Consider the following 14,076-nt stretch of genomic DNA (forward strand, 5'->3'; position numbering starts at 1 on the left):
CCAATCTACACATACTCGGGCTGTCCATGGATAATGTTGGACAATTCGAAAGTATGGCGGTTATAAATATGCAAAGACATGCATATTTATAGATGCCGACATTTCGAACGGGAGACGCATACTGATAAATTAATTTAATTACCTAAATCTAGAAAGTTTCATCCGGAAACCGAGCCACAGTAAATGAAGGGGTGAGGAGGAGATGAAATTTGTACTGACCCACTAATACAGGGGCGGAGCTCGTACAACGCATGGGGAGGTCTTCGCACAGCAGACCTCACAGCGACGAGACAACTATCACATGTAAATCCACCCGATCAACACAAATATGCTAATTATGTCATTTTAGAGGAAAACAAGATAAGAATATAATATTCATGAGCTAACCAAGGCTTTTATGCCATTTTGTAGCTAAATGGGCTAATTATCTCATTGTTGGGGAAAATAAGGTAAGGATAATAAGAAAGAGGAGAAGAAAGAGGAGGAGGAGGAGAAGAAAAGAAATCAAGAAGAAGGAGAAGGAGGAGGAGGAGAACAAGGAGGAGAAGAAGGAGAAGGAGGAGAAGGTATTCTTCTTCTCTTCTTCTTTTCTTCTTCTTTTCTTCTTCTCCTTCTTACTTTTGTCTTCTCCTCCTCCTCCTCCTCCTCCTCCTCTTCTTCTTCTTCTTCTTCTTCTCCTCCTCCTCCTCTTCTCCTCTTCTCCTCCTCCTCCTCTTCTTCTTCCTATTCTTTCTATTAATCTGACTAACTAACTAACCTAACTAACCAAGCTAACGAAACCTATCGCTAAACCTATATAGCACTAAACAGCAAAAAAATAACAGAAACAGAATCTACCACTAAGTAACTAAAAAAGAATCTAACTACCACTAATTAACAAAACAAAATCTACCACTAAACTACCTACGAAATCTACTAATTAACCAACTATATCTACCAACTAACTAAACTACCACAAAATCTACTGATTAACTAACCTACCAACTAAACTATATATGCCACTAAATCTGTTAATTAGCAAAAGAAGAAGAAAAAAGGACTCACCGGAGGGGGGTGGCCGGGGAGGAGGAGGGCGCGGCGGTGGAGGAGTGGGTGGTGGTGGCGGAGGGGTTGGTGGTGGAGAAGGGGCGAGCTCCGACGACGGTGGTGGAGGAGGAGGTCCCGGGGAGGAGGGGGCATGGTGGGGGAGGGGGCGCATGGAGGAGGAGGGCACGGTGGTGGCGCAGGGAGGAGGAGGGCGTGGCTGCGCAGGGAGGCCGGAGGAGGAGGGGGCGGCGGTGCAGGGAGGCCGGAGGAGGGCGCGGCGGCGCAGTGAGGCCGGAGGAGGAGGGGGCGGTGATGCAGGGAGGCCGGAGGAGGGCGTGGCTGCGTAGGGAGGCCGGAGGAGGAGGGGGCGGCGGCGCAGGGAGGCCGGAATAGGGCGCGCGGCGGTGGTGGTTTCGGGGGGTGAGAGAGAGGGGTGTGGGGTGGGGCGCGACAACCGTTAGGGGAGATGAGAGGCGCGTGGGGGTGGGGCTAACGGCCGTTAGGGCGCACCCTCTTTGCCATCCACCTCCCGACGGCACAGAGGAGAAAAGCGGACTGCAAAGAGAGAGGTCGGTAGGGAGGGCCAGCCGAGCGCTTTGCCATCTGCCTGAATGATGTTTGGCGTGAGCCAGTTGACGGCAAAGAGCTGGCTGATGGCAAATAGTACCTTTGCCATCAGCCTTCTCTTTGCCGTCTGGTTTCTGGTAGCTGATGGCAAAGAGGGTCTTTGCCATCAGCCAGCAGACGGCAAAGAAGCAGCAGATGGCAAAATCTCTGATTCCAGTAGTGCGACAAGTAAGAGTGTCGAACCAACGAGGAGCAGAAGGATCTGACAAGTGGTTTTCACCAAGGAAATATCTGCAAGCATTGAAATTATCGGTAACAAGTGATTGTGTGGTGAGATGATTCGTAGCAAGCAACAAGTAACAAAAGTAGAAACGATGCAGAAAAGTGTCCCAATCCCTTCTGTAGCAAGGGACATGCCTGTACAAAGTCTTATAGGAGGAAAAACGCTCCCGAGGACACACGGGTATTTCTGTCATGCTAGTTTTCATCATGTTCATATGATCCCCGTTCGTTACTTTGATAGTTTGATATGTGGGTGGACCAGCGCTTGGGTACTGCCCTTACTTGCACAAGCATCCCACTTATGATTAACCCCTCTCGCAAGCATCCACAACTACAAAAGAAGAATTAAGACAAAGTCTAACCATAGCATTAAACTAGTGGATCCAAATCAGCCCCTTAGGAAGCAACGCATAAACTAGGGTTTAAGCTTCTGTCACTCTAGCAACCCATCATCTACTTACTACTTCCCAATGTCTTCCTCTAGGCCCAAATAATGGTGAAGTGTTATGTAGTCGACGTTCACATAACACCACTAGAGGAAAACAACATACAACATATCAAATTACCGAACGAATACCAAATTCACATGACTACTATTAGCATGACTTATCCCATGTCCTCAGGAACAAAAGTAACTACTCACAAAGCATATTCATATTCATGACCAGAGAGGTAATGAGTAGCATCAAGGATCTGAACATAAACTCTTCCACCAAATAATCCAACTAGCATCAACTACAAAGAGTAATCAACACTACTAGCAACCTTACAAGTACCAATCAGAGTCACGAGATGAAGATTGGTTACAAGTGATGAACTAGGGTTTGGAGATGAGATGGTGCTGATGAAGATGTTGATGGTGAAGAGTCCCCTCCGATGAGAGGAGTGTTGGTCATGACAATGGCGACGATTTCCCCCTCCGGGAGGGACGTTTCCTCGGCAGGATCGTCCTGCCGGAGCTCTAGATTGGTTCCGCTCAAGTTCCGCCTCGTGTTGGCGGCGAATCCACGAAAAAGCTCCTCCCTGGTTATTTCCCGGACGAAACCCTTCATATAGCAGAAGAGTGGGGCCAGTGGGCCAGCAGGCTGCCCACAAGCCCTCATGGCGCGGCCTGGGGGTGGCCGCATCGTGCAGGCTTGTGGCCACCTGTTGGCGCTCCTCTGGTGCTTCTTCGGCCCAGTATTTTTTATAAATCCAGAAAAAAATCCTCGTTGATTTTTACGACGTTTGGAGTTGCGCAGAATAGGTATCTCAACTTTTCTCGACTTTCAGGCCAGAATTCCAGTTGCCGGCATTCTCCCTCTTCATGTAAACCTTGCAAAATAAGAGAGAAAAGACATAAGTATTGTACTGTGAAGTGAAATAACAGCCCAAGAAGCGATAAATATCGACATGAAAACATGATGCAAAATGGACGTATCAGTGCACTAAAGACTGGGTCCCTAGTGCCCCATACTTGTGCACGGGTGCAAAGAACCCCTCATGGCAGAGCGTGGCGAGTCCCACACAAGATGCACCCCCGAGATTACCAAGGCTCTCGCAAGCCTGCCTTGCCGGGAAGATAACCAAGGCCACACCCATTGAGTGGGCGTGATGAACTCACCAAGTCCAAGACCTCGGCAAGCCTCCCTTGCCAGGACGACAACTGAAGCCCCTGGCAAGCTCCCTTGCCGGGACGAGGACCCGAGGCCCCGGCAAGCCTCCCCTTGCCGGGATGACGGGGCCAGGCATTGGAGGGCGACCACCCTCGCTAAAGTGCCACCGCCCCCAAAGTTCCAGTGCATTCCGCATGCGACACCGCAGTGCCCAGGTGTCGAAACACCTGGACACGTGTCTTCACCAGCACATTGCTGACAACGACAAGACGTGCATTTAATGCACCTTACATCGGTAGATGGATAAGCACCCCCCTAGGTTCACTGTAACTTCTCGTGAACCTACCACCGAGCACTGTAGGTGACCCCTTTGCCTATTAAAGAGGCCCTTAGCTCATTGACAAGAGGTTGGACTCTTTGGACATTATCCAGAAGACGGTTATCATCAGTCACTGTAACGAACAAGACAACTCTTAATATGACCAGACAAGCAGGACGTAGGTTTTTACGCGTAAGCGGCCCGAACCTGGGTAAAAAGGCTTGCCGGGTGTTGATCGTTAGATATGCTCTTGGCGTCATCTTTCCCGCCCTACGGTCACAAGGGTTTCACGTTGATTCCCATAGGTGTCGACCTTGCATCGCCGACATCTTTGGCGTGCCAGGTAGGGGTTGCGGAGTTGTGCGTGAATCAGAGCAAACTCAGCACTGGATCCATCGAAGTTTGGGCGCTATGCCGCGTTCCCCCGGAAACGGGGTACCGCGGCGGACGCTATGTTCTGCTACGGTTCCCAAGGCCTGCGCGAGCGTGTTGCTACACACGCGTGTGGGGCAGGGAGGCGGAGGCTCCAAGAGCAGCGTCGTTAGGCCAATGCGTTGCTCGGGGGCCAACGCGCACCTGTTGAGGGCGTGCCTGGGAGCTTCACAGAGCCCCGACGCATACTCCAGCGGACGCACCTCCGCGGAGCGATGCATAGTCGTTGAGGATGCGCTACACGGTCCCGAAGCCCCGGCGCGCACTCTAGTGCAAGTGTTGCGCCCCTAAGAGCATCGCATCGTCGCCCAAAGACGCGCTCGGGGGCTCCGCAAGCACAACCTAGCAAGAGAAAAAGAAAGGGGTTACACCCTGGCCGGCTTTTCCTCCAAATGACGGTCAAGGACCGTCAGCAAGAAGACTTTGCTGGAGGAGAAAGCCACCGGGAGCGGTGGTTCCCTGTTTGCCGAGGGCTCCGACGCCCTGGCAAAAGACTGAAACACCATCCAACCGTGGCGTGAGCAGATAAGTTTTTAAGTTTAAGATTCAGATCCAAAGTAGATAGATTCTTTGCTTCCCCTTTGAAAGTTTCCAATCTTTGTGTGTGGAGTTTGCGCATACTGGGACCTTCCCAAAGATCAGTGCACCTTGTCTTTGTTTTGAACTCTTTCAAACGACCTGAATGGCCACAGAGCGCCTTCAAATATTTGTGAACCTGATCAACAGAGCAAGCGGCTACGTAGCACCCGATCTCGTCTCAAGCTGCGCTTGGCGATTTCCATGGTTGCACTGAACGCGGCAAGGAGCCTTGCCGGTAGTTGCCGGCAAGCTCCCAGATTATGCAAAAACAAATCATACAAAGAATGGAATTGGAAAAGGGGAAAACAGTCTTTTCATTCATTTGTTTGGGGTATTCTCAAACATATTACATGAATGATATGATCTATTCTAACCTAGAACTTTTGTCCTTGGCGAGGAACTGGGCTTGCCGGGCTGGAGTTTAGGAAGACTTGGAGCGGCCCTCCGCGTGATCCAGGCTGGTTCCTCCGGGACCAGCATTGCACGGAGCAGAGCGAAGCCCGAAGAGATGGAGGAGCAGAAGCCCGGGCGCTGACGGGAAGATGAGGCAGCTCCGGTCGGTCCGGCACGGAAGAGAGCGAGCGGCAGAGTGACGGCGATAGTACGGCCGACGGTCAGCCCGAGGACAGGTTCTCTTATGTAGACAATGTCCGTAGGGGGCCTGACCCGCTTCCATTGTCGTCATCATCCATCCCTTCCTCGCCACTCCCACGCGAGGTAGGACTTTAAGTTTCGCTCGAGCTCTCTTCGAAGCAGTCGAGATGCGCACCTGAGCTCCCATATAGCTTAACGAGGAGCGTGTTCTCCGCTACCTTCTTGAAGCGGGGAACATGCCTATCCCAGAGGCTGTGGCCGCGGGCGAAGCTTTTCCACCCGCGGCTGAGGAATAGGGCCCGAGGCCCAGTACGCTCCGCCACCACCGACACGGTGCCATTGCCGCAGCCATGCATGCGGAGCCACAACGTCGGGGTCCCCTCACCTTCCGTTGCCTCGACAAAGACACCAGGGAGTCGGAGGCGGGACCGGATGGGTCCTCATAGCTGGACAAGGAACTCCGTTGAGTTCCTTCCGACGTAGGCCGCCGCAGGAGCAAGTCCCGGGTAATGCGGAGGCATTGGAGTAGCGCTTCGCCTCCCCCGGCCTCGACCTCCGCGGCGACCGCGGCCCTCGCCCTTCCTCCGCCACGGGCATTCGGGCCATCTTCCTCCGCGGCACCCCCAGAAGCTATGGCATGATCCGAACGGGATCCCCTCGCCGCCCTGGCGGCCGACAATGGCCAACCTCGTCCCCTAACCATTGTTAGGGGAAAGCGCCACCTACAGACTGAAGAAGATTCTGAAGACCAGGATCGAGGAGTTGGTGGATTCAGGAGGAGTTGAGTGAACAAAACCCCTCGCAAACCCTCCCAATTTATAGGACGTGGCGCGGGGGCTAGCCTCCCTTGCTCCGGAAGCCACCAACCCTCGCGCCCAATCGCTCGAGCTCACGGGCGAACGGAGAACCACCCCGATGCACCAATACATGCACGGGCGGGCCCAACCACTACTGCGCCTTTCAAGGCCTCATCTGCCACCTATCCATCCATAACTACGCATGCCACGCGCGTGGCAGAGGCATTTCAGGAGGCTGAGAGGCCACTCTGCGCACGACCTCCCACTTCGCGCATCCGATGCGCGGCGTGGCGAAAAGCAACCGCCAGCGGATTCGACCATGAAGGCCCATGCACCTGTTTGGGCCTGGCCCAACAACGGGCCGCACACGTGTGTGGCCCAGGCCCGGGGGCTCTGGTCGATGCACTAAAGACTGGGGTCCATAGTGCCCCAGACTTGTGCACGAGCGCAAATAACCCCTCACGGTAGAGCGTGGCGGGTCCCAGACAAGATGCACCCCCGAGATTACCAAGGCCCCGGAAGCATGCCCTGTCAGGAAGATAATCAAGGCCACGCCCATTTAGTGGGCGTGATGAACTCACCATGTCCAAGATCTCGGCAAGCCTTCCTTGTCGGGACGACAACCGAAGCCCCCGACAAGCTCACTTGCCAGGACGAGGACTCGAGGCCCCGGCAAGCCTCCCCTTGCCGGGATGACAGGGACAAGCATTGGAGGGCGACCGCCCTCGCTACTGTGCCACCGCCCCCCAAGTTCCAGCACATTCCGCATGCGCCAGCGTAGTGCCTAGGTGTCGAAACAGTTGTACACGTGTCTTCATGAGCATATTGCTGACAACGACAAGATGTGCATTTAATGCACCCGACAACGGTACTTGGTAAGCACCGCCCTAGGTTCACTGTTACTTCTCGTGAACCTACCACCGAGCACTGTAGGTGACCCCTTTGCCTAAAAAGGAGGCCCTTAGCTCATCCACAAGAGGTTGGACTCTTTGGACATTAACCAGAAGACGGTTATCATCAGTCACTGTAATGAACAACATAACGCTTAATAAGACTAGACAAGCAGGGCATAGGGTTTTACGCGTAAGCGGCCCGAACCTGGGTAAAAAGGATTGCCGAGTGTTGATCGTTAGCTCTTGTCTTGACGTTTTCTTTCCGCGCCCTACGATCACAAGGGTTTCATGTTGATTCCCATAGGTGTCGACCTAGCATCACCGACAGATAGGATCACATCTTGGGCGTTACAAGATGTGCCTTATTTAGGAAGGAGTGCGCACACTTGGACTATTGTCCCATTTGCAAGTCTTGCAGGTATGTTATGCTAGACAACGGTATGGTGAGAAGAGGCACACCAATATCCCAGTTAATGTTCTTCGATGTATGAAAATCATACCAAGGCTTCAACGTCTTTGCATGGTCGAAGAGACATCTAGACAGATAACATGGCATAAACTGGGCAAAAGAACTGAACTAGATGCGGATGGGAATAAGATGGCGGTACACATATCATATGGGGAAGCGTGGAAATATTTCGATGGATTATATTTGGGTAAAGTGGCATATCCATGGCATCCTCGAGTCTGCGTCACCACAGATGGGTTCAATCCCTTCGGTATGATGGCAACCCAATACAGTTGTTGGCCTGTATTTTTCATTCCACTCAATCTCCCCCCCGGGCAGATTATGCAAAGAAAGAACATATTCCTGACGTTGATAATTCCAGGGCCCAACTATCCAGGGAAGAATATGAATGTGTACATGCATACGCTTAAGGATGAATTGCAAGAAGCTTGGGATAATGGGATCAAGACATACGATGCCGCTAGAAAAGAAAACTTCAAAATGCATGTGTGATACATGTACTCGATGCATGATTTGCCGGCGTATGCGCTATTCTCTGGATGGTGTGTGCATTGAAGGTTCCCGTGCGCCACGTGCAAGGCAGCTCTTCAGTTTCATTGGTCGCAAGCAGGTGCTAAGTATTCTTTCTTTGACTTGCATAGACAGTTCGTGGATCCTCACCATCAGTTCAAAAAAGACAAGAAGAACTTTACCAAAGGTAAAGTTGTCAAAACTTTGGTACTACCTGCGTTGATAGGCCAACATATCCTGGATCAGTTAAACGCCCTTGAGTCTGATCCAAAGCGTCCAGGGTATTTCAAGGGGTACAATTCAGAACACGCCTGGACTCACAAGCCATGCTTGTGGGATCTGCCTTACTTCAAAGACCTCCTTCTTCCACACAACATTGATATGCTGCACACTGGAAATAATATCAGAAAGGCCATTTTTGGTACATTGTTCGGCATATATGGGAAGTCAAGTGATAATACTAAGGCTAGAGTCGATCAAGCGATACTATGTCATAGACCGTTACAAAACATGCGCGAATCGAAAGAAAAGCAAAACCGGTCGAAGCCAAAGGCCTGGTTCAATCTTGGAAGGCCAGCTATGAGGGAAATTATCTTATGGGTCAAAATGCATTTGATGTTCCCCGATGGGTATGGAGCGAATCTAAAGAGGGGATGAGTCTTGAAAAATAAAAAATCTTTGGTCTCAAGGGTCATGATTGGCACATATGGCTTGAGCGGCTAATGTCGGTGATGTTACATGGCTTTATTCCTGAGGATGGATGGCTAGTACTGGTGGAGCTGAGCTATTTCTTCCATGTTTTTTGTGCGAAAGAACAGTTGCCTGGGAAGGTAGATGACATGGAGGAGTTGGCGCCGGAGTTGCTCTGCAAGTTAGAGAAGATCTTTCCGCCGTGCTTCCTTAATCCAATGCAGCATTTGATTTTACATCTACCGACCGAGGCAAGATTGGGTGGGCCCATGCAAAATCATTGGTGCTTCGCAACTGAGAGGATGCAGAAGACGCTTCGAGCTACATGTAAAAATAAACATAAAATTGAAGCATTGATGGCAGAGGCATTCAGAACTGAGGAGGTGGCTAACTTTGTGACAACACACTATGATGCCAAACATAATCATTTTCATAATCTCAAGCCTCGGTACAATGATGCCGACCCTAAAAATGTGGATCCAACCTCAACCTATTCAAAGGGAAGCTCGCACCAGCCGGTGCTTCGAAACCAATAACGTTGGATGTCTAAGAATGGCGAAACATTTTGTTGTATATTTTCAACAACCTAACATAAGTGCGGCCATATATCGAGTAAGTTCTCGATACATTTTTCTAATTCCTTTGAACTGCTCTTATTCCCGAATATTTGATACAGTCGATACTCGCCAAATTCTTGGTTGGAATGGTGATCCAAAATGATTCCGTCCAAGAGTATGAGCTTCTGGCAAAGCATGGAGGCGGCTATCCCGATTTCATCTCTTGGTTCAAACAAACATTAATAATCAATAATGGACCAGTTCATTTCTTGGTCTAACTTGCAGCTAATGCAACAATCATTTCGTATTGAACTTGTAGGCTAATTCATAGTCCATGGACACCAAATTGAGACAAGCCGCTAATGGTTTTGACTATAAGGTCCGTTCATTTGAGAAATACAACATCAATGGGTATCACTTTGGTACCTTTGGCAAAGAGCTACCTATGCCCGACCGGAAATCTACAAATAGTTGTGTGTGTGCTATCGGCGAAGGTGGTATCGAGTATTATGGAAGAGTTGAAGCAATTTATGAATTTCAATTCTATGGTGAAAACCCACCGAACGTCATAGTCTTCAAATGTTATTGGTTCCAGCTGAAGGAGACTAGAAGGACTCTTGAACATATAGGGCTAGTCGAAGTCAATCCAAGCACCATTTAGATGTTCCCGGCGTCTATATTATGGCTCAGCAAGCGACCCAAGTTTTCTATCTACCGTGGGCATGCCAAACTAGTAAGAATCTGAATGGTAGGCATGTTGTTTATGAATTGCCACCACATGTTAGACCACCTCCCACATATGAAGAGGATTATGAACCTCACATTAACCCAGACACATATGATGGAGAATTCTTCCAAGAAACACGTCTTTCCAAGAAACGTTTCAAGAACCGCTATGCTTTACCCTAGAATATTGAAGTAGACACGAACAGTGAATCCGACTTCATCCCTGAGCCAAAACCAGCAGAGCCGGAACTAGAAGAGGTTACTGCTGTGGATGACCTGGCAATGCTTGTCCGATTACAGAAAGGCCTTCCACAAGTTGATGCCGTTGAACCGGATGAGCGCGTCATTCATGAAGACATGCGTGATAGTGATGATGGTGATGCATTTATTGATCCAGGCTATTATTAGTTTATATGCATCCCAACTTAAATTATATATGTACATATTATTATTCATGTCAGGTTTTCAATTTTTTATGTTGTACTAATTTCTTTTACTCTTTATCATGGCAGGTGTTGAAATATGGTGGGCGCGGGTCCAGATCGCTCGGCGGGTTCTTCTTCATCGGTGATCCGCGTGAGGGGTGGTACTTCCATTCCACCCATATCTCTTTGTAGAGCCTTGACAGACAGTTTGACGACACCGCCCGCAGGTTCTTCTTCTTCGGCGGCGTTGCCCACTTGGAGAAGAGGTTGGGCAGGGAAGAAGGGGTAGGGTACATGACGTGGCCGCGGGAGAGGTAGGCGGACTGCTATGCCATCCTCGCCACTACCACCAGCTCATTCACCCGAGCATAGGACTACTACGGTGGACCCGTTTGCAGCGGAGGCTACGGGGACTCCGGTCCAGGAGCCTCGGGTCGACGGGCATTCGACCCATGAGACTCTGGTCCAGGAGCCTTGGGTCGATGGTCATTCGGCCCATGACTCTGGTCCAAGAGCCTCGGGTTGACAGACATTCGGCCCATGAGACTACGGTTCCTGAGGCTACGTCCTAGGAGACTCCTGCCACATAGGCATCGACCAACGTGGAGACGTCAAGATGGGGTGCCTGGCCGGATCGGACCGAGGGGCCGGGTGACCGGATTAGACCTATGGGTCGAGTGGTCCTTCTGTTGGTGGTGGGGATGAGTCTACGGATAGTGAGGGCGACGTGGTGGATGGGGTCGCCGTGTACAAGTTTGGTAATACACGTCTCGCGGTCATACCGGCGACCGGTAAGCAAAGGCTGCTGATTAGGCCTGAAGGGGAGAGGTAAGTAAATTTACTCCTTTTTACCTTTTTTCCTTCAAGTTTCTTCAAATATCTAATGCGTTGACCTTGTCATACCGCAGGGGTTGGAAGCACCCCATTGGAGTCCGCAAGCCGAACACCGTCCTTGGTGTGCTTTGCTAGACAAGTTTCCCGGGGTTTGTCACGTTGCCCAGTGAGGGTCAGGTTCCTACACTAGGATTTACCTGGGAGCACTACCAGGCTGCACAGGCCCCGCTAGAGGAGATTATAGATGGTGTATTGTGCCACACGAGGGCTGAGATGGTGATCAACACCTTTTGGGTAAATTCTCCTTTTACACAATCTAAAATTAAAAATTATAGCTAATTATTTTACTAATCGATGTTGTCTCGTTTAATTATAGACATTCTACACGTGTGAGGAGGGATATGAGGAGGCGGCAGCCAAGGTTCTCGACGCCGAGTGCAGGCGTCTATTACATAACTTACGCCACGAGGCTCGGCTGCAGGATATTCGAGACTACTACGCTATGCGTGGTGTTAAGAATCAGAAGGAGGAGTGCCGCAGAAAGTATCTGAAGAAGGAGGAGCACATGAAGGTAATTACCTATTCTTAAGGCCTTGTACGTAGTTTTCTTGATTTTATTCGTAGGCATAACGCTCAAAATTATTTTTACTAACTTATAGGTGCCCCTGAGATGGTGTGCGGATAAGATGGATTGTTGGGAGGCATTGGTGGATGAGTGTTGCAGAGGCAACTGGCGAGACGTGCACGACAAGCGAAGAATCGGTCTGCCCAAATGGTTGGTGTGCAACACCATCAAGGCAACGCGAACTTAATTCAGTTCAGACGGAAATGGGTATGTGGTTTGCTTCATGATTCATGCAATTCATTCTTCATGCTAGCTTGAGCCCTTTACTAATACTTTTTTCCTATCTTTTAGGCGCATCACAATAAGACAGAGGTGCCAAAGTTGTACGACCTTTATGGCATGGATGATACTGGAGAAGGCCAAGGCATTCTTTGAGTCAGACCTGGATCATCCAGAGAAATTCACCAACATCTCCTCCCACCATAATCTCGTGAAATATAGGGACATGAGGAAGGCTAGGAAAGGGGAGGACTTTAACCCGAGCCAGGAACCTTTGGATCCATAGCTGGTCATGATATCTTGTGGAGGGAGGCCCCTTGGCTCGATACCCATTGGAGATGGGATAATACATTGTCCACTCACTCTCCCTGAGATCAAGGCGCGCCAGTCGATCCCCTGTCCTGAGATAACGCCTCGTCCATGGCCAGTCGATCTCGCCATCGAGGTTAGTTGTACGGACTCAGAAAACTTTCATCCATTTCATTGTGTGTGTTGCCATTGATCATTACAGTGGTAATGAGGAGTGGTGTTGCAGGCTTCTCTTCATAAAGAGAGAGCGACAAACCAGGCTGTTGTTGAGAAAGAGAGAGCAGAAAACAAGGCTTCTATTCAGGTGATTCTGGAGGAGAGGGACCGGACCACAGCTCGGTTGTTGGAGGAGGAGAGGGCCCGGAATGAGGCGGGTCACCTGGCTATGTACAAGTTTTTTGTGGTAAGTTTGTTTTTCACATTAGCAAAATCATGCATGTAATATCTATTTCATTACTAACTAATACAACCGATTCTTCAAAACCAAATGTGCAATCTATGTGCGAGAACATTGGTGAGGCCCCTCCGCCGATGCCGGTCTTTTCTGCGATTGGCACGGTGAGTTTAATTTCAATGGTCAGTATAGACTAGTATTAATATTTGATTTTCATCATGCTAACGAGACATTAAAAAATATCTTTTCTATAGAATAACTCCCGAGCGGCATCGCACGACCCTTCTCGAGGGCCACCGTCTCCAAACGGACCATCCCCGAGCAACCCTAGTGCTTCTCCTCCTTGATGACCATGACGGTATGTTTTCTCTAGTTCATTAATGACATAATTAGATTATTTAGTTAATTTATGACATAATTAGCTAATTTAGTTCATTTATGACATAATTAGCTTAGTTAGGTAAAAATCATCACAATAACCTTGGTTAGCTCATAACTTAGCGTATCTTCCTCCTAAATGACGTAATAAGATCAAAATAAGAAAAGTATTGTAAGCATCCTCTTCCTCTTCTTCTCCTTCTCCTTCTTCTTCTTCTTCTTCTTCTTCTTCTTCTTCTTCTTCTTCTTCTTCTTCTTCTTCTTCCTCTTCTTCTTCTTCTCCTCTTCCTCCTCCTCCTCCTTCTTCTTCTTATCCTTCTTCTTCTTCTTCTTCTTCTCATCCTCCTCCTCCTCCTCCTCCTCCTTCTTCTTCTTCTTCTTCTCCTCCTCCTTCTTCTTCTCCTCTTTCTTCTCCTCTTTCGTCTTCTCCTTAGCTTATTTTCCCCAAGAAATATATACTTAGCTAATTATCCTACAAAATGACATAATTAGCTAATTTAGTTCATTTATGACATAATTACCTTAGTTAGGTAAAAACAATATCACAACAACATTAGTTAGCTCATAACTTAGCGTATCTTTCTCCTAAATGACATAATAAGCTCAATATAAGAAAATATTGTAATCATCCTTTTCTCCTTCTTCTTTTTATCCTCCTCCTCCTCCTCCTTCTTCTTCTTGTCCTTCTTCTCCTCCTCCTCCTCCTCCTCCTTCTTCGTCTTCCTCTTCTCCTTCTTCTCTTCCTCTTTCTTCTCCTCTTTCTTCTTCTCCTTAGCTTATTTTCCCCAAGAAAGACATACTTAGCTAATTATCCTCCAAAATGACATAATTTGATAATTTAGTTCATTTATGACAT

Source organism: Hordeum vulgare, chromosome 4H (genome assembly GCF_904849725.1).
Source record: "Hordeum vulgare subsp. vulgare chromosome 4H, MorexV3_pseudomolecules_assembly, whole genome shotgun sequence".
Taxonomy (NCBI): Eukaryota; Viridiplantae; Streptophyta; class Magnoliopsida; order Poales; family Poaceae; genus Hordeum; species Hordeum vulgare.